We start from the raw sequence: 19,537 nt of genomic DNA, 5'->3' as shown, positions 1-19,537 counted from the left end.
TAAGTAACAATTTATTTATTTAACCCTAACAGTGAGCAAATTAACAGAACTACTAACAAACCAAACAAATTCCCCCTAACTCCTAACTATTCCCGAACTGAATTAAAAATTCTACTGGTATGCTGTTCCAGTAAACACAAGTCCCACTTATATAAACCCAGGTAATAAGAAAATAAATTAAAATTTGGTCTCTCAAACTCCGCACAGGATGTATGCTCTGCCTTCTCCACTGTCTCTCCAGTCATGAACGCCTTTCTTCCACTGATCCAGCTGTCAGGGATGTTTTCTCTCTGAGGGCTCTTAGCTAGAAGTGCCTTTAAGTGGTGATACCTTTTATGGATAGATGGCATTTTGTTAGAGAGCTTAGCAATTTCTTGTGAGCGCTATATGCTTATTTCTCAGACCGTGGTTCACTCTCATGTTGATTTTCAACAACCCTCTCCTTATATCTCTTGGCTGACATTCAATTTTCTTACAATAGCATGGGTCTGATGTTGTCAAAACCATCAGATTTAAATTCAATTGGCTTTCAATCGCTAAGTGCTTGGTTTACATTAAATGGTTGATTCAAGTTAGTTGTCAAAACATCAAAACAAGCCTAAGGTTTCCAATCACACGGCCATTTGATGCATATGATGTTTACAAACTGCAGTACACAGATGATGCTTGAAATGTGCAATCTCTCAGGATGTATTGCAGACCATCATCAGCATGTTTACATAAGCATATGAGAACATGGGTCTCACTCTGAATATCCCCAAGATGAAGGTCCTAAACTAACCTGGCCTGGCCTGGCGAAGCAAACCCCTGATCATCAAGGACCATGGGGAGGCCTTCAAGAATGTTGACCACTTTTTAAAAAAAAAATTCATTTGCAGGATATGGGCATTGCTGGCTGGCCAGCAATTATTGCCTATCCCACTTCAAATACCTCGGGAGTGCCCTATCCGCCAAAACAGCTGAAGAAGAGATCCGGGACTGTTAGTGGAGCCTGTTCATGTCCGGGGAAAAGAGTGTTCAAGGGCAACAACATTAGATCTGACACCAAGAGAGCTGTGGTGGTTCCTGTCCACCTATATGGCTCTGAGACATGGATTATCCACATCAGACTCCTCAAGGTGCTGGAGCAATAGCACCAATGCTGCCTGCACAAGATCCACTGAATCCGCTGGGAAGAAAGACAAACCAACACCAGCATCCTTAATCAGGCCAACATTCCCCGCATCTAGGCACTAAATACCTTTGATTGGTTACGATGGGCCAGGAATGTTGTCTGCATGACTGATGAGAGATACCCTGAGCAGGTGCTCGACTCCCAGCTTTGAAATGGCAGGTGAACCCCAGGTGGGCAGAGGACGCACATCAGTGATACCCTCAAGGCCTCAATGGCGAAATGTGGCATTTCAATTGACATCTGGGTATCTCTGGACCCAGACCTCCAAAGTGGACGAACAGCATCTGGGAAGGTGTCGAGCACGTCAAGACTTGTCATTTGGAAAATGTGGAAGACAGGCAAAAACAGCGAAAAGGAACATGCTGCCACACCAATGCCTGACTCACCTTCTGCCCCAAGTGTAACAGAGCCTGTGGTAGCAGAATAGATATGTACAGCCACCCTGAAGAGAGTCAGCCTCGTCTGCAAAGGACCACCAATGATGACGATGTGTACAAACTTCGTCAGAAACAGACCACAGATAACAGTTTGGACATAGATAACAGTAGCATTCAAATCCAACTCCTGAAGTTATTCGGCAACTCACTGGTAGTTACCCAGTCCTGATGAACCAAAAAAGTCCCTTTTCACACACAGTGCAGTCAGAGAATCTTTACTCAGCATGAACTTGATGTACAGCAATGTTATGCTCAATTCCAAAATATGCCCTGCAGATATACAGTTATATTTACATTTTATCTACAATATCAGCACTTAATACAGCAGGATTTAATAACATTAGTACAAATGACTACAGTTCATTACTTGGTATGAGTAAGGGTGAATTTCTTCAAGTGTGCTTCTTTGTGAATTTGCTGGTGTTAGCAAACAGCACAGCCTTTTTCACAAAACGCAGGTGAACAGTATCCATCCAGAATAAATTCAGTGGTGTTAACAGTTTGATAGAGTGAATCCCTTTCAACACACATCGCAGGTGAATAGTCTTTCTCTAGTATGAATTTGCTCGTGTTTCAGCAAATGGTTTGAGTGCATAAATCCCTTTCCACAATCAGCTCAATTGGATGGTTTCTCCCGTGTGAACTCGTTGGTGTCTCAGTACGCTGGATGACTGACTGAATTGTTTCCCATAATCAGAGCATGTAAATGATTTCTCTCCAGTGTAAACCTGCTGGTGTTTCACCAGTTTAGATGACTAAGTGAATCTTTTCCTATGCTGGGAGCAGGTGAACGGTTTCTCCCCAGTGTGAATGTGCTGCTGTATCAACAGGTGGGATAACTGAATGAAGACTTACTCACAATTGGAGCAGGCGAATGCTCTCTCTCCAGTGTGAACTTGGTGGTGTGTCAGCAGTTTAGATGAGTGAGTGAATCCTTTCCCATATTCAGAACAGGTGAATAGTTTCTCCCCAATGTGAATTTGCTGGTGTTTCAGTGGGCTGGATGATGAAGTGAATCCCTTTCCACAATCAGAGCAGGTGAATGGTCTCTCTCCAGTGTGACTGCACTGATGAATTTTCATCTAGTAAGGATAAAGAAATGCCTTCCCACAATCCCTGCATTTCAACAGTCTCTCCCTTGGGACTGCGCCAGTGTTTTGAAATTTCAGATAAATCTTCACAAAATCTTCCTTCCACATACAGATAAGCTCTTTCTCCCCAGTGTGACTGGTGCTTTTTCCTTTAACGTCCAAAATCCTGAGATATTTACAGTTTGAGAAACAGAGTGACTGTCAGATCTGGATGCGGTATTGTTTGAATTCTCTAACCGTGAATCAACCTTTCAAACAGAAAACAAATACGGTGAGGGAGAAACCAGAAGTGAACACACAGGTTGCAAAACTAAGAGAAATTAATTTGGTTTTTTATGGAGCTGACACTTGGGGAACTGCTGGATCATCACCACAACTATAAACATCCTTAACGGAAGGGTCTGAATCAGTGCTCACACAGAATATGGTATGGGAGACTAATTAGTAAAGTTAGATCACATGGGATTCAAGATTAGCTTGCCAATTAGATAGAAAAATTGGCTTAATGGCAGTAGACAGAGCAACGGTGGAGCGTGTTTTTTTGGACTGGACAACTGTGACCAGCAGTGTTCTACAGAGATTGGTGAGGGGTTCACTTTTGTTTGTCATTTATACAAGTGATTTAGATGCGAATACAGACGGTATGGTTAGTAAGCTTGCAGATGACACCAAAATTGGTGGTATAGTGGACAGCAAAAAAGTTTATCTAAGATTACAGAGGAATCTTGATCAATTGGGCCAACGGACTGAAGAGTGGCAGATGGAGTTTAATTTGGATAAATGTGAGGTATTGCATTTCGGTAAAACACAAGGGCGAGACTTATACAATTAAAAGTAGGGCCTTGGGAGGTGTTATAGAATAGAGATACCTAGAGGTTCAGGTACACAGTTCTTTGAAGTTTGCATCACATGTAGAAGATGTTTAGCATGCTTGCCTTCATTGCTCAGACTTTTAAGTATAGGAGTTGGGTCATTATATTGTAGTTGTACAGCACATTGGTGAAGTCTTTCTGGAGTACTGTGTACAAATCCAGTCATCCTATTATAGGAAGAATATTTTTAAACTGGAGAAGGTTCAGAAGAGATAGTAGGAACTGCAGATGCTGGAAAATCTGAGATAACAAGGTGTAGAGCTGGATGAACACAGCAGGCCAAGCAGCATCATAGGAGCAGGAAGGCTGACTTTTCGGGCCTAGACCCTTCATCAGAAATTTCTGATGAAGGGTCTAGGCCTGAAACGTCAGCCTTCCGGCTCCTACGATGCTGCTTGGCCTGCTGTGTTCGTCCAGCTCTACACCTTGTTATCTCAGGGTTCAGAAGAGAATTACCAGGAAGCTGCCAAGAATGGAGAGTTTGAGACCCAACGAGAGGCTGGGTAGGCTGGGACTTTTTCACTGGAGCATAGGTTGAAGGATGACTTTATACAGGTTTATAAAATCATGAGGACTACAGATAAGTGAATGGCATATGTCTTTTCCCTAGGCTGGGGAATTTCAAGAGCCTCCCAATTCCAATACTCAATGCACTGACCAATAAACACAAGCATACCAAATGCTGTCTTCACTACCCTATCTACCTGCAACTCCACTTTCAAGGAACTATTAACTTGTACTTCAAGGTCTTTTTGATCAGCAACACTTCCTGGAACGTTACCATTAAATGTCTAAGTCCTGCCCTGATTTGCCTTACCAAAATGTAACACTTCACATTTATCAAGATTAAACTCCATCTGCCACTCCTTGGCCCATCAGATCAAGATCCCATTGTACTCCGAGGTTACCGGCTTCGCTGTCCACTACACCACCAATTATGGTGTAACCTGCAAATTTACTAACTATACCTCCTAAATTCACATCCAATTTCTATACCTGACAAAAAGCAGTGGACCCAGCACCGATCCCTGCAACACACCGCTAGTCACAGGCTTCCAGTCCGAGAAGCAACACTCCAACTCCATCCTCTGTCTCCTATCATCCAGCCAATTTTGTATCCAAATGGTTAGATCTCCCAGTATTCCGTGTGATCTAACCTTGTTTGCCAGTCTACCATGTGGAACCTTGTCAAACGCCTTATTGAATTCAATATAAACAATGTCCACCACCCTGCTTTCATCAGTCCTCTTTCACTTGTTCAAAAAAAGAATAAGTGCATGAATAAGAAAAGTTTGGAGGGATATGGGCCAAGTGCAGGCAGATAGGACTAGTTTAGTTTGGGATTTTGGTCGGCACCGACTGGTTAGACCGTTTCCATGCAGTATGACTCTGACAATGGAGAGCAGTGGAGGCGGGGGAGAGTCACCACAGCTGGCTGGGAGGGAGCAGCAGAGGCAGGAAGGTGAACAGAGGCATTTCATCGATTTACAACTCAACCCTGTTGTTCTGTGCACTTTTGTTCTCCTTTCCTGAGGAAGGATTACTGGCTACTGAAGAATTGCACAGAAGGTTTACCAGACTGATGTATTAAGAGAGGTTTGTTCAGACAGGACTTTTCACCAGAGTTTAGAAGAACATAGGGAATCTCAGAGAAAGGAATCCGAGGCAAGTTCAATATACATAGAAATTGATAGTTTAATTTGGCAAGAGAAATTGAGTATTATGCGGAAAAATGTTCTGTCCTTGGCATGCTAGAGGAACAATATCTCATCTTCAGACTAGGCAGTTTACAGCCCTCTGGACTTAATATTAGAGTTCAACACTTTCAAATTGTGAACCAACTGCCATTTCTTCATTTTTAACTTTACTTGTCACATTCTCTGTCACCATGTCCTCTCTCCCCTGCCCCTAGCCTAGTAGAACTGTCTGTTCTTTCAAGTCTGGCAGTTAGACACACCATTGTTCTGTTATTCTTACATTCTGATCACTTAACCCGAACTATCAACATGTTTTCTCCCCCTGCACTCGACACCCCACCATTCCCACACCCTTCCCCAAGTATAGTATAAATGTTACCACCTCCACATTTCACTTCACCTCTGATGAAGAGTCATCTAGATGGAAAACTTTAGGTTACTCTCTCTCCATGACCTGTTGTGATCTCCAGCATTTGTCGTTTTCTGTAGAGATTCCAGCATCTGCATCAATTTGCTCCAACAAAAGAACAGACTTTTTAAAACTATAATGCAAAGGGATTTGGGGTACTTATGTATAAACTACGAAAACTATCACACAGGTGCAGCAGATAATCAGAAAGCTAAATAAAATGTTGACTTTTACTTCGAGGGAGTTGGAGTGTCAGAGTAGGGAAGTCTTTCTGCAACTGTACTAAGTGCTGTTGAGACCACATCTGGAGTATTGTGGGCAGTTTTAATCTCATTAAAGAGAGATATCAATTCATTGGAGGAAGTTCAAATAAGATCCACTTGAATGATGCCTGCACATGGAAGGATTACCTTATGAACAAAGCTAAACAGGTTGGGACTCTACTTACTGCATTTTAGAAGAATATGAGTTGATCCCATTGAAATATGTGGGATTCATAAGAGCCTTTAACACTCTTTCCCCAGGGCCCAAAATAAATCAGCAAACACACCCTCCCCCCAACATTCAGAGCCTCATAAAACAGTGATCATATCCCCCAGACCCACAGGATAACAAGTCAAAATAAAAACCAAAAGAACTGCAGACGCTGTAAATCAGGAATAAAAACAAAGTTGCTGGAGAAGCTCAGCAGGTCTGGCAGCATCTGTGAAGGAAACAACAGAGTTAATGTTTTGGGTCCGGTGACCCTTCCTCAGCCTCTGCAGAAGTCTTCTGAGGAAGGGTCACGGGACGCGAAATGTTAACTGTTTTTTCCTGGATAACAAGTCAAGATGGTGGCGGAGTAGGACACTCCGGTTGGAGTTCTTCTGCTCACCAGTCTCTTTCCCTTCATTTTTTAACCTCTTCGCAGCTTTTCTTTTCTTCCCCTACCCTACCTGGAGAGTGGAGTCAAGGGGCATGGCAAGCATGGACTGAGTCCTGCAGTTGGGCGAATGGGCATCTCCCGGATTGGCGGCAGAGTGGCCTTGTGCTTTGGGACCCTGCAGGTAAGGACTGGAACTTAAGTACTGAAGGTCACTTATTATCATTCTGGACATTTTCACCGTTCCATGCTAATCTTTTTTTTTACTCTGCAGGATTTGTACCTAGGTACTTGTACCTAAGATGGCACCATTGAAGGCAGCCACTGTAAAAACTTTTCACTGTACTCCTGTACTGGAGTATCTGTGACAATAAAGGATATTCTAGAACATAGAACAGTACAGGTCCTTCGGTCCACGATGCTGTACCGACCTATTATTCTACTAAGATCAATCTACCCTGCATAACCTACATTATACTATCATCCATGTGCCTATCCAAGAGTCGCTTAAAAGTCTCTAAAGTATCTGACTCCACTACCAAAGCCAGCAGCGCATTCCACACGCCCACCACTCTCTGTGTAAAGAACCTACCTCTGACATCTCACATATAACTTCCTCCAATCGCCTTAAAATTATGCCCCCTCGTAATAGTCATTTCCGCCCTGGGAAAAAGTCTTTGGCTATCCACTCCATCTATGCCTCATCATCTTGTAACCTCTCATCCATTGTCCCCAAGAAAGAGAGCGACGGTGACTCACGGCCTCTCGCCGCCGGAGGCCCGCAGCCCTTTTCCGGTTTGCTACAAAACCAGGACCTGAAGCTTGAAATTCAGATCTATAATTGTACGCCAGTCGTTTATGAAACCTCCCAGTCCACATTAACTACATTGCTCTCCCTAACTTACCGATTCCGCGGCTCCGGCACGCAGCCACAGCGAGATCGCGCCTGCGCACGAACGGCAATGGGCATTGCTCACGTGTTGCCCTTAGCCCCACCCTCGTCGACTCCGATTAGTTGGAGGACCAACCTTTCCCGTCCGGTCCTCCAGACCCGCCTCTGTCTCCCTATTGGATCCTACCTGCCGTCAATCACCCTGGCTCTTTGTGACGTAGTGCACGCGCACAGTTTCCTGTTTCTCCTGCCGTGCAGCTGCAAGAGGGGTGACGAAGAAATGTGTCTCAGCTGTTCTCTTCTATGGTTCACAGCTCCTAGACACGGAACGCAAGTTTCTTTACAACTGGGTTTAGGGTCAGCAAGAAGAGCGGTGAATACTGCAAACGTGCTGTTAAGTCAGGGATTCGGGTCAAACTAGGATCTGTTCCTGACTTAAAGTGAAACGGCAGCTTTAAGTTTCCCGTCTGAAAGGGACTCTGGACGTTTTGGTTCGCGAATTTAAAAGGTTGGTGTGATATTCCTGTTCCTCTCAGTGTAAGGTATTAACAGCAACAACTTGCATTTTTGCAGATGATTGAAACAGTAAACAAAGAAGTCTGAGGAAGGGTCACCGGACCCGAAACGTTAACTCTGTTTTTTCCTTCACAGATGCTGCCAGACCTGCTGAGCTTTTCCAGCAACTTTGTTTTTGTTCCTGATTTACAGCGTCCGCAGTTCTTTCGGTTTTTATTAAGTAAATAAGTCTATTTTAAATCTTAAAGAAGGTTGTAGAGGTTGAAGGAGTGAATTCCAAAGCTCGGCAGCTGAAACCACAGGCATCAAATGTGAGTGTTGTGCCTGAGGGGATTTGGAAATGTGTTTAGGAAGGGGAAATTGGAGGTGTACAGCGAGCTCTGAGGGACTTTAACTTGGAGGAGATTCCAGATACTGTTTGTCACAGAGCGTACCACTGCTCAACAGGAGGTATCTGCTACCTTCTGATACTGTATCGATGGTGATATTTTGTAAGGCCAATCTTGACCAAACTTGTCTGCAGCAGATTAGGCGTAATGATGTGACTCAGCTCCAGGGAGGAATGATAGAAGAGACAGGGAAGTGGAAATTCTTCTTGAAGTTCTTCCTTTTCTCATCATTTTATGACCAAACCGGCTGAGTACCAACACAATCTCCATCTCCCATCACATCATCCTATCCCGTGCTAGTGATGCCTAGTCCTCTGCAGGTAGAAGTAGATCAGTCTTTACCAGAGCCCCAAGGGGCTCTGAAACTAAGTGTAGACCAAAAACATTGGCACAGTGAAAGCAGGGATTTGAGCAACCTCTGCTGAAGTTTTCGGGATGGAACAGGTAGAAGCAATACAAAGCATCCGGGTTAGAAATTGTAATTGATTAAGCATGTGCATGGGTGGGAATTGACCAAACATTTAGTTTCCTGTTTGATTGGGATACAAAATGTATGGATTGGAGATCCAGTTCACCCTTTTAAGTGGTATAATGCTGTTATTTTATTATGTCACCAACAAGATTTTCAGTTATTCATTCCAGGAACGTGGGTATTCCTGACTGGCCAGCATTTAATGCTTGTCCCGTGTTGCCCTTGACAACTGCCTTCTTAACCTGCTGCAGTCCACATGGTATACGTTGATCCACAATGCTCTTAGAAAGGGAATTCTAGGATTTTGACCCAGGAACAGTAATATAGTTCTAAGTCAGGATAGTGACTGTGGAAGTAGTCATGAGTTTGGAAGGTAATGTCTAAGGATCTTCAGTGACTTTTTTTTGCAGCATATCTTTGATTAATTGAAGCTAGCATTCGGTGTGATTAGAAAACCAAAAGAACTGCAGATGCTGGATATCAGAAACAACAGAAATTGTTGGTAAAACTCAGTGGTATGGCAGCATAGCTGGAGAGAAAACAGAATTAACGTTTTGGGTCCAGTGCCCCTTTCTTAGAACTGGTAGCTAAGAAAAAGATTGTTGAGGTTGGTTGGCTCGCCGAGCTGGTTTGTTGTTCCGCAGACATTTCGTTACCGCGCTTGGTAGCATCCTCACTGCAGCCTCTGTGTGTTTTCCTGCCTGGTTTTTAAACTCTGGGGTCCGTTGCGATGGATTGCCTCACTTCCGGGTTTCCTCCGCAGTGGAATCTATCGAGTTCAATGTGTTTATTAATAGCCTGCTTTGTGGAGTGCCATGCTTCCAGGAATTCTCGTGCTTGCAATAGGCCACAACCCGAGCTACAAATCTACTCCAAAACCTAAGAAAAAGATTTTTTTGCATAAGATAGGGTGGGAGGAAATGTGGTAAGGAGTAAATGATAGGTGGAAATAGAGCCCAAAGAGAGGGAAGAATAGTTGGTCAGATAAAAGAATGGATAAATATCAACCGAGGACAATGGATAGCTACTAACATGGACAATTAGTGGCTAACAATGGCTTGTGTATAATAACAAATCATGTGATAACAAGGTCTGGTGTATGGGGGTTGGGGTGAAGACATGGGAGAAAGTGCCTGAAGCCCCAAAATTGTTGAACTCTATTGAGCCCAGAAAACTGTAGAGTTACCAAGGGGAAAATAAGCTGCTGTTCTTCCAACTTGCGCTGAGCCGAGCTGGAGCACTGCAGCAAACCTGAGGCAGATGAACGGGGAGCAAAGTGATGTGTTGAAGTGGCAGGCAACTGGATGCTTCTCAAAGCTTTTCCTTTTTTCATCATTTTACAACTAAACTGGTTCAGTACCAACATAATCTCCATCTTCCACCACATCCTCCTATCCCATGATAGTGGTGCCCAAGGATCTTTCTTGCAGTCAGAACGGACACGTTCTGTGAAGTGGTTACCCAGCCTATGCTTTGTTTCCCCAATTTAGAAGAGACCACACTGTGAGCAGCAAATGTGGTAGACTAGATTGAGTGAAATGCAGGAAAAGCGCTGCTTCATCTGGGAGGTGTGTTTGGGCTACAGATACTGAGAAGGGAGGAAATAAATGGATAGGTGTTACACCTGCAGTTTTAGGGGAGGGTGCTGTGGGGCATCTTGGGAGGGAAGGAGGCATGGACCAGGCTATCCTGGAGGGAACGGCCCTGGTGGAAGGCTGATGAGGTGAGGGGGGGGGTGGGTACACGTTGGTGGTGGCATCCAACTGAAGGTGGTGGATATGGCAGCTAATGGTCCTCCAGATGTGGATGCTGATGGGATGGTAAGTAAGGACAAGGGGGAGGCTATTGCTGTTTTGGGAGGGAAGAGGGAGGTGACGGCTGAAGTACCAGAGAGGGGTCAGACCCGACTGAGGGACCTATCAACTACAGTGCTGGGGAATTGTCAATTCAGGAAGGTGGACGTTCTGGAGGCCCCTATTTCAAACTTTGTATCATCAGAATAGGTGCGATGGAGATGGAGGAACTGGGAGAATGGAATAGTCTTTACAGGAAGCAAAGTGTGAGGATCTATGGTCAAGGTAACTGAGAGTCAGTTGGTTTGTAGTGGATATTGGTGGCCAGCCTATCTCTAGAAATGGAAACAGATGCATAGAGGAAGTGGGGAGTCAGCGGTGGGTGGCACGATGGCTCAGTGCCTAGCAGTGTTGCCTGTCAGTACCAGGGACCTGGATTCGATTCCACTTTTGGGCGACTATATGTGTGGAGTCCGCACATTCTCCCTGTGTCAGCTCTGGTTTCCTTCCACAGTCCAAAGATGTGCACATTAGGTGGATTGACCATGCTAAATTGCCCATAGTGTCCAGAGATGAGTAGAGTAGGTGAATTTAGCCATGGGAAATATAGAGTTACGGGGTTGGAGTGGGTCTGCATGGGATGTTCTTTGGGAGTTGGTGTAGACTCAATGGGCCGAGTGGACTCAATGGGCTGAATGGCCTCGTTCCACACAGTAAGGTTTCTATGAGACAGACCAGGTGAAAGTGAGATCAGGGTGGGAATTGCAAGTGAAATTGATAAACTTTTCCAATTTGTCTGTGTGTGTGCATGCATGCAGTGTAATTTGAAACTTGGCTTCGCAGATTTGTAGTAAATGATAATTTTAGAAAATAGGATGCAGTTTAGGAAAGATGCCAAGTGACAGAGATCCGGGTATTTTACGATGAGTTTGAGAAAGCATCTTGCTGGTAAAATCCAAAGGTAGATTTTTAAGCTTTTTTGTCAGTGCATGTGAGGATGGCAATGAAAACAGAATAATGGTGAATTTGTTGAACAGTGCATGTTTAAGTGAGATGAATGTTGTTCAGATGAGCTGTGACTGAGCATAGCTTGAAAAATGTTTAGACATGGGGACTGATTATTGCATTCTGACAAGCTCCATAGTTGAACTGCCACCCTGTATTTGCTATGTGTTCATGTTGTTTAAACAAGCAATGTGTTTGTCGAAGCGACCGGGTTTTTATTATTGGCTTGGCCTCTGTGGCATCACTGCATCTCTCTCTTTAAATAGAATCTGTTCTAAGGGGCTCTTGTTGGGGGTGATGGGCTGTCACTGACGCTATAGTTTATCTGATAGTCCTGGATCAGGTTTCGTTTGCCTGCAAATCAGACAGCCTGTGAACTATACACCTGCTTTTCTTGGATGAAGCGGAGAATCATTTCTCAGCAAATAAATGGCAGATGACAGTTATTTCTCTGAGAATGGTTTCGAGCATTTACCATCATCCATCATATCTTGGTAAGTTCTTCTGATCAATTCTGAACTCTGTAAATCTGACAGTACCTGTGTTGCCTGTCGAACAATAAGGATTTAAGCCCTTTTGTGCTGAGCTGTTTATTATACAGGTGGTTGTTTAATTACGTCTCTGCCAAGAATTCCGTTTGCTTTCTCCTTTTACTATGATTCTGTGAGATTGCTTTACACAAGATTACTGGTTCACAGGATATTAAATGATTTTGACACTGTTTCCTTTTCATTTTATGGTTTTGTAAAATGTTGTAGAAAGAATTTCCATAATTTCCATTCGCTTGTGTTGCATTAACTGACAGCTATGTGGCCAGTCAGTTTCAGGCTGATGGATCAGTTTATCTGTCCTATTAGATGATGGTCACTTGCTCAGTTTCCAGTGTATCAGCCTTGCCTCAGCCCATCTGCTGCTGAAACCCTGCATCCAGCACTTATTCCATCTTGCTGTGCGATTTCAGTACAGTCCTAGAATGTGGGAGACAAGCTATCTCCACATACCCATGATCATCCCAAATTCTACTGTCTGTGACCTTATAGCAAGTCCCACTTCAATTTCATACTGATCTAAATTGTGTTCTGTCCAAACATAATTGCAAAATTTCAAATCTACCCATGACCTTGCTCTATCCTTCCTCTACAATTCCAATTTCTCCTTTTGTCTTCCTCACTTCTGGTGGCTTTAGCTTCAGCTGTCTTGAACCTAAGCTTGGAAATTCTCTTCCCCCTAGCCCCTTCAACTCTTCTTCCTTTTTTAAGGTTCTCTTTAAAATCTAACTGTTTGATCAAGATTTTGGTTTCCACCATTAAAAATCCCCTGTTGTTGATTAAAGTCCTGCGATCATACGAAAAAGAAGTAGAAGTAGGCATTCAGCCCCTTGAGCCTGCTCCACCATTCAGCAGAATCATGCCTGTTAGTACTTACTGTATCCAAGAGATTTGCCGGGAAATTTGCCCTCCCTTAGTGTGTCACAGGGAGAATGGCAGTACTTGGTGAGAATCCTCATTGAATGAAGAGTATTTAAGGTGACTTTGGGGAGTGTCAGTATTTGCAGAGGGTCTGGGCTATTGATTCAGGTTTACAGTGGTTTCAGGTATACTGTCATTATTTACTTGGGGTCTCTGGGAGTCTGTCACTCTTTACAGGGGGTCCAGGATGACTACCAATATTAAACTGCTGTTGCTTGTGAGTATGCCAGTATTTGCAGAGAACCGCTGCAACATGTCTTAGCATTTTCATGGATTCCAAGCGGTATCTACACAAAATCCAGGGTGAATGTGTTCATGTTTACATGGGTTCCAAAGGGGATGAATCAGTTTTTACAGGAAACTCCCAGGGCAGAATGTCATCATTGGAAGTGTGTTCCTGGGGAGGGTGTCAGTACTAAAAGGGTATTCCTGAGGAGTGTGGCAGAATTTTAAAGGGAGTGTGTCAATATTCCAGAATGTCACAGAGGATGTATCAGTATTTACAGGTGTCCCCACGGGAGTCTATTAATATTTACAATGGCTTCAAGGTGACTCTGATGGTATTTACAGAGAGTTCAGTGGGACCGTCAGTATTTACAGGGGATCTCTGCGAGTGTGTCAGTATTTAAAGGGTGCTCCATTATAGTGTGCAGTGTTTAGAGAATCACCAGGAAGTGTGTCAGTTTTTGGAGGAAATTTCGAAGTGTGATACATTGGATTCAGATGTTGGTAGGGTGGTATGTGAGGACAAAGAGGACTCTATCCTTATTGTTGTTGCAGAGAGGGGCTTTGAGGGCGAAATTGGGAAATGGAAGAGATGCGATTTAGGGCATCCTTAATTACAGGAGAAGGGAAATTACAGCCCCTAAAGTAGGAGGATATCTGGGATGTCCTGGATAGAACACCTCATCCTGGGAGCAGATGTGGCGGAGGTGGAGGAATTGGTATAATGGCATAGCATTTTTGCAGGATGGTGGGCGAGAGGAGATGTAGTTGTGGGAGTCAGGTGGGTTTGATGTCGGTGGTGAGTCTGTGTAGAAATGGAGATCGAGAGGTCCGGAAAGGGGAGGGAGGTGTCAGAAATAGTCCAGGTGAATCTGAGGGCAGCGTGGAAGATGTTGGTGAAGTTGACGAACTGCTTGAGCTCCTCGCGGGAGCATGAGGTTGTTCCTATACAGTCATCAATATTGTGGAGAAAGAGGTGAGGGATGGTGCAGGTGTAGCTGCGGAAGAGGGACTGTTCCACAAATCCTACAAAGAGGCTGGCATAGTTTGGACCCATGTGGGTCCCCATGTCTACCCCTTTGGTTTGTAGGAAGTGGGAGGAATCAAAGAAAAATTGTTGTGTGAGGACCAGTTCAGCCAAGTGAATGAAAGTGTCAGTTGGTTGAGCCTATGGGAGAGGAAGATGTGGAGGGCTTTTAGGCCCTCCATGTGGGGGATACAGGTGCACAAGGACTGTACGTCCATGCTGAAGATGAGATATTGTGGCACGGGAAAGTTTTTTGGGAAAGGTGGAGCGCTTGTGTCACAAGCGTAGGTAGGAAGTTCCTAGACCGAAGGGGAAAGAATGGAGTTGAGGTAGGAGGAGATGAGCGCAGTGGTGCAGGAGCAGGCAGAGACAATTGGTCAACTGGGGCAGTTGGGTTTATGGATTTTCGGTAGGAAATAGTTCAACACCGCACTGACCGTTTCAATCAGGTCGGAGGCTGTGGACAGGAGATCTCCCAAAATGATGAGGTTGTTGATGGTCATGGTCCAACATTTCCACCATCTACAATCAGACTCTGCCTCCACCCTGTCTGCTTTGCGCAGGGACTGTTCATTCCACGATGCCCTCTTCAGCTCTACACTCCTCACCAATTTCTTCACGACCTGGTACCTTTCCCTTCGACCGCAAGAGTTGCAACACCTGCCCCTACACTTCCCCTCTCACCTCTGTCCAAAGCCCAAACCATCCTTCCAGATCTGGCAGAGATTCACATACACTTCATCCAACCCAATCTACTGCGTCCGTTGCTACTGATGTTGTCTCCTCTATACTGGGGAGACCAGATGCAGACTTGGGGTCTGGTTCACAGAGGATCTGTGCTCTGCATGCATCTATCAACCAGGTCTTTTGGTTGCCATCCGTTTTAATTCCCCCTCCCACTCCCATGACAACACGTCCATCCCTGGGTTGGCTCCACTGTCAGTGAGGTCAAAAGTAAACTGGAGGAACGACACCTGATATTTGTCCTTGTGAGCTTACACTCGCAACCTTATACCATATCCAGCACCCCCCCCTCCCTCTTACCTCCCTGACCTGACCTACCCTGTCCATCTTCCTACTTACCTATCTGCTCCACCCTTCCCACGGATGAACCACAATAACCCACTACCTGCATCCACCTGTCACCATCTCTTCTATCCTTCCCACTAGCCCCACCTTCCTCTGTTTATTTCTGAGTTCTCCTTCCCCTCCCCAGCCCTGATGAAGGGTTTCGGCCTGAAACATTGACTTTCCTGCTCCTCGGATGCTGTCTGACCTCTGCTTTTCCAGCCTCGCACCTATAAATCCTGACTTCCAGCATCTGCAGTCCTTATTGTCTCCAACTCTCTCTCTCATGGAGTTAGTGGTTATGGGGGCGGGGGGTCTCAGGAAAGCGAGGTCCCCCATGATCCAATGGACTGGTGGTGCTGGGATAAGGGGCTGAATAGCCTAGACTTGGTTTTCTATTCCCCCAAAAGCTTATGACCCTCTCAACTCCACCTGGTTGTTTAGCAGTTGTTTGCTGGCTACATTGAAATTTCACTTGCTCATTTGCAGAGCAAGTGTCAAATATATTTTAAAGTTTATAGTAGTTTTGTCAAGTGTCTAAAGTGACCTTATAAAAATATAGATAATAAAAATCTGATCTGCGTTGGACTGAAAATTGTCCTAATGGGGCATGTCTTTAACTTGAGACCACAACAGGGGCAGAGTCTTACCTGTAGGAAATCAGCATAACTTATTCCTAAACTCAGTCTCTTGCAGCAAGAAGAGAGGGTATATCTGTAAACTCCAATACAGGGAATGGCAGATGATTTATTTTGAGCAACCTGTGGAATAGGACCACGCAGGAAAATTTGAGCTGTATGTTTCTAGAAAGTTTGAATCCTGTCCCTCAGAAGAGAGAGTACCAACAGCTCACTGACAGCATGCAAGTTGTGGTTCAGGGAAGTGAGCAGTTCAGTGGAAAGCAGAATGATCAGTTCTGCTTTTTGTGGAGGTGAGAGCTTTGTTGTTGTTTTTTAAATTTTTTTTTAAAAAGTGTTTTATTCTGACTTCTCTTGGTTTCCCCTAAACAAACTTCCAGCACTTTCTACGCACTTTACATTTGTTGCAGCTATACTGCTGATTTTAACAAAAAAAGACCTTTTCTTGAGACTCCCTCTTGTTTCTCCCCTGTGCGTAGAATGATTTTATAATACAGAAGATGGTGTGCTGGAGTTTGAATGAACTCTGAATGTGCTGTACCAGTTACCAGAGGGGTACCAATATCCTGGGGGGGAAACTTGCTAATGCTGTTTGGGAGGATTTAAATTAATTCAACAGGGGGATGGGAACTTGAATTGTAGCTCCAGTGTACAGGAGGTTGAGAGTAGTGAGGTCATGAATAAGGTTTCAAGGTCACAGGAGTGTACCAGCAGGCAGGAAGGTGGTTTGAAGTGCGTCTACTTCAACGCCAGGAGCATCCGGAATAAGGTGGGAGAACTTGCAGCATGGATTGGTACCTGGGACTTCGATGTTGTGGCCATTTCGGAGACATGGATAGAGCAGGGACAGGAATGGTTGTTGCAGGTTCCGGGGTTTAGATGTTTCAGTAAGATCAGGGAAGGTGGTAAAAGAGGGAGAGGTGTGGCATTGTTAGTCAAGGACAGTATGACGGTGGCAGAAAGGACGTTTGATGAGGACTCGTCTACTGAGGTAGTATGGGCTGAGGTTAGAAACAGGAAAGGAGAGGTCACCCTGTTGGGAGTTTTCTATAGGCCTCCAAAAAGTTCCAGAGATGTAGAGGAAAGGATTGCAAAGATGATTCTGGACAGGAGCAAAAGTAACAGGGTAGTTGTTATGGGGGACTTTAACTTTCCAAATATTGACTGGAAACGCTATAGTTTGAGTAGTTTAGATGGGTCAGTTTTTGTCCAATGTGTGCAGGAGGGTTTCCTGACACAGTATGTAGATAGGCCAACAAGAGGTGAGGCCACATTGGATTTGGTACTGGGTAATGAACCAGGCCAGGTGTTAGATTTGGAGGTAGGTGAGCACTTTGGTGATAGTGACCACAATTTGGTTACGTTTACTTTAGCGATGGAAAGGGATAGGTATATACCGCAGGGCAAGAGTTATAGCTGGGGGAAAGGCAATTATGAGGCGATTAGGCAAGATTTAGGATGCATAGGATGGAGAAGGAAACTGCAGGGGCTGGGCACAATTGAAATGTGGAGCTTGTTCAAGGAACAGCTACTGCGTGTCCTTGATAAGTATATACCTGTCAGGGAGGAAGTGGTCAAGCGAGGGAACAGTGGTTTACTAAAGAAGGTGCATCTCTTGTCAAGAGGAAGAAAGAGGCTTTTGTAGAGATGAGGCATGAAGGCTCAGTTAGGGCGCTTGAGAGTTACAAGTTAGCCAGGAAGGACCTAAAGAGAGAGCGAAGAAGAGCCAGGAGGGGACACAAGAAGTCTTTAGCAGGTAGGATCAAGGAAAACCCTAAAGCTTTCTATAGATATGTCAGGAATAAAAGAATGACTAGAGTAAGATTAGGGCCAATCAAGGACAGTCGTGGGAAGTTGTGCGTGGAGTCTGAAGAGATAGGAGAGGTGCTAAATGAATATTTTTTCATCAGTATTCACACAGGAAAAAGACAATGTTGTCGAGGAGAATACTGAGATACAGGCTATTAGACTAGACGGGATTGAGGTTCATAAGGAAGAGGTGTTAGCAATTCTGGAAAGTGTGAAAATAGGTAAGTCCCCTGGGCCAGATGGGATTTATCCTAGGATTCTCTGGGAAGCTAGAGAGGAGATTGCAGAGCCTTTGGCTTTGATCTTTATGTCGTCATTGTCTACAGGAATAGTGCCAGAAGACTGGAGGATAGCAAATGTCCCCTTGTTCAAGAAGGGGAGTAGAGACAACCCTGGTAATTATAGACCAGTGAGCCTTACTTCGGTTGTGTGTAAAGTGTTGGAAAGGATTATGAGAGATAGGATTTATAATCATCTAGAAAGGAGTAATTTGATTCGGGATAGTCAACACGGTTTTGTGAAGGGTAGGTCGTGCCTCACGAACCTTATTGAGTTCTTCGAGAAGGTGACCAAACAGGTGGATGAGGGTAAAGCGGTTGATGTGGTGTATATGGATTTGAGTAAAGCATTTGATAAGTTTCCCCACGGTAGGCTATTGCAGAAAATACGGAGGCATGGGATTGAGGGTGATTTAGCGGTTTGGATCAGAAATTGGCTAACTGTACGAAGACAGAGGGTGGTGGTTGATGGAAAATGTTCATCCTGGAGTTCAGTTACTAGTGGTGTACCTCAAGGATCTGTTTTGGGGCCACTGCTGTTTGTCATTTTTATAAATGACCTGGATGAGGGCGTAGAAGGATGGATTAGTAAATTTGCGGATGACACCAAAGTCGGTGGAGTTGTGGATAGTGCGGAAGGATGTTGCAGGTTACAGAGGGACATGGATAAGCTGCAGAGCTGGGCTGAGAGGTGGCAAATGGAGTTTAATGCGGAAAAGTGTGAGGTGATTCACTTTGGAAGGAGTAACAGGAATACAGAGTACTGGGCTAATGGTAAGATTCTTGGTAGTGTGGATGAGCAGAAAGATCTCGGTGTCCATGTGCATAGATCACTGAAAGTTGCCACCCAGGTTGATAGGGTTGTTAAGAAGGTGTACGGTGTGTTAGGTTTTATTGGTAGAGGGATTGAGTTTCGGAGCCATGAGGTCATGTTGCAGCTGTACAAAACTCTGGTGCGGCCGCACTTGGCGTATTGCGTACAGTTCTGGTCACCGCATTATAGGAAGGATGCGGAAACATTGGAAAGGGTGCAGAGGAGATTTACCAGGATGTTGCCTGGTATGGAGGGAAGGTCTTATGAGTAAAGTCTGAGGGACTTGGGCTGTTTTCGTTGGAGAGAAGAAGATTAAGAGGTGACTTAATAGAGACATACAAGATGATCAGAGGATTCGATAGGGTGGACAGTGAGAGCCTTTTTCCTCGGATGGTGATGGTTAGCACGAGGAGACATAGCTTTAACTTGAGGGGTGATAGATATAGGACAGATGTCAGAGGTAGGTTCTTTACTCAGAGAGTAGTAAGGGCGTGGAATGCCCTGCCTGCAACAGTAGTAGACTCACCAACTTTAAGGGCATTTAAATGGTCATTGAATAAACATATGGATGATGATGGAATAGTGTAGGTTAGATGGGCT

General features: G+C 44.5%; 2 long non-coding RNA genes across 4 annotated transcripts in view; one reads left to right on the top strand and one right to left on the bottom strand.

Moving 5' to 3' along the window:
* Positions 1–1,810: 1,810 nt before the first annotated feature.
* Positions 1,811–7,538, bottom strand: LOC125487608. Of its 2 annotated transcripts, XR_007265977.1 has the most exons (3): positions 7,448–7,482; positions 5,672–5,785; positions 1,811–2,950 (listed from the first exon to the last, which is right to left on the bottom strand). It is a non-coding gene; the product is annotated as an uncharacterized LOC125487608 (long non-coding RNA). The 2 variants fall into 2 exon arrangements; XR_007265978.1 differs by lacking the exon at positions 5,672–5,785 and having other exon boundaries at positions 7,448–7,538.
* A 121-nt stretch (positions 7,539–7,659) lies between these two features.
* Positions 7,660–19,537, top strand: part of LOC125487607 — a 56,828-nt gene continuing 44,950 nt past the window's right edge. For both annotated transcript variants that reach the window (XR_007265976.1, XR_007265975.1), the window contains exon 1: positions 7,660–7,942. This is a non-coding gene — a long non-coding RNA (uncharacterized LOC125487607). The remainder of the gene's footprint in view (positions 7,943–19,537) is intronic.

This window comes from Rhincodon typus, chromosome 42 (assembly GCF_021869965.1).
Source record: "Rhincodon typus isolate 14 chromosome 42, sRhiTyp1.1, whole genome shotgun sequence".
Lineage (NCBI taxonomy): Eukaryota > Metazoa > Chordata > Chondrichthyes > Orectolobiformes > Rhincodontidae > Rhincodon > Rhincodon typus.
Note: the sequence above shows the minus strand (reverse complement) of the source record. Positions and strands in the feature narration are given on the sequence as shown.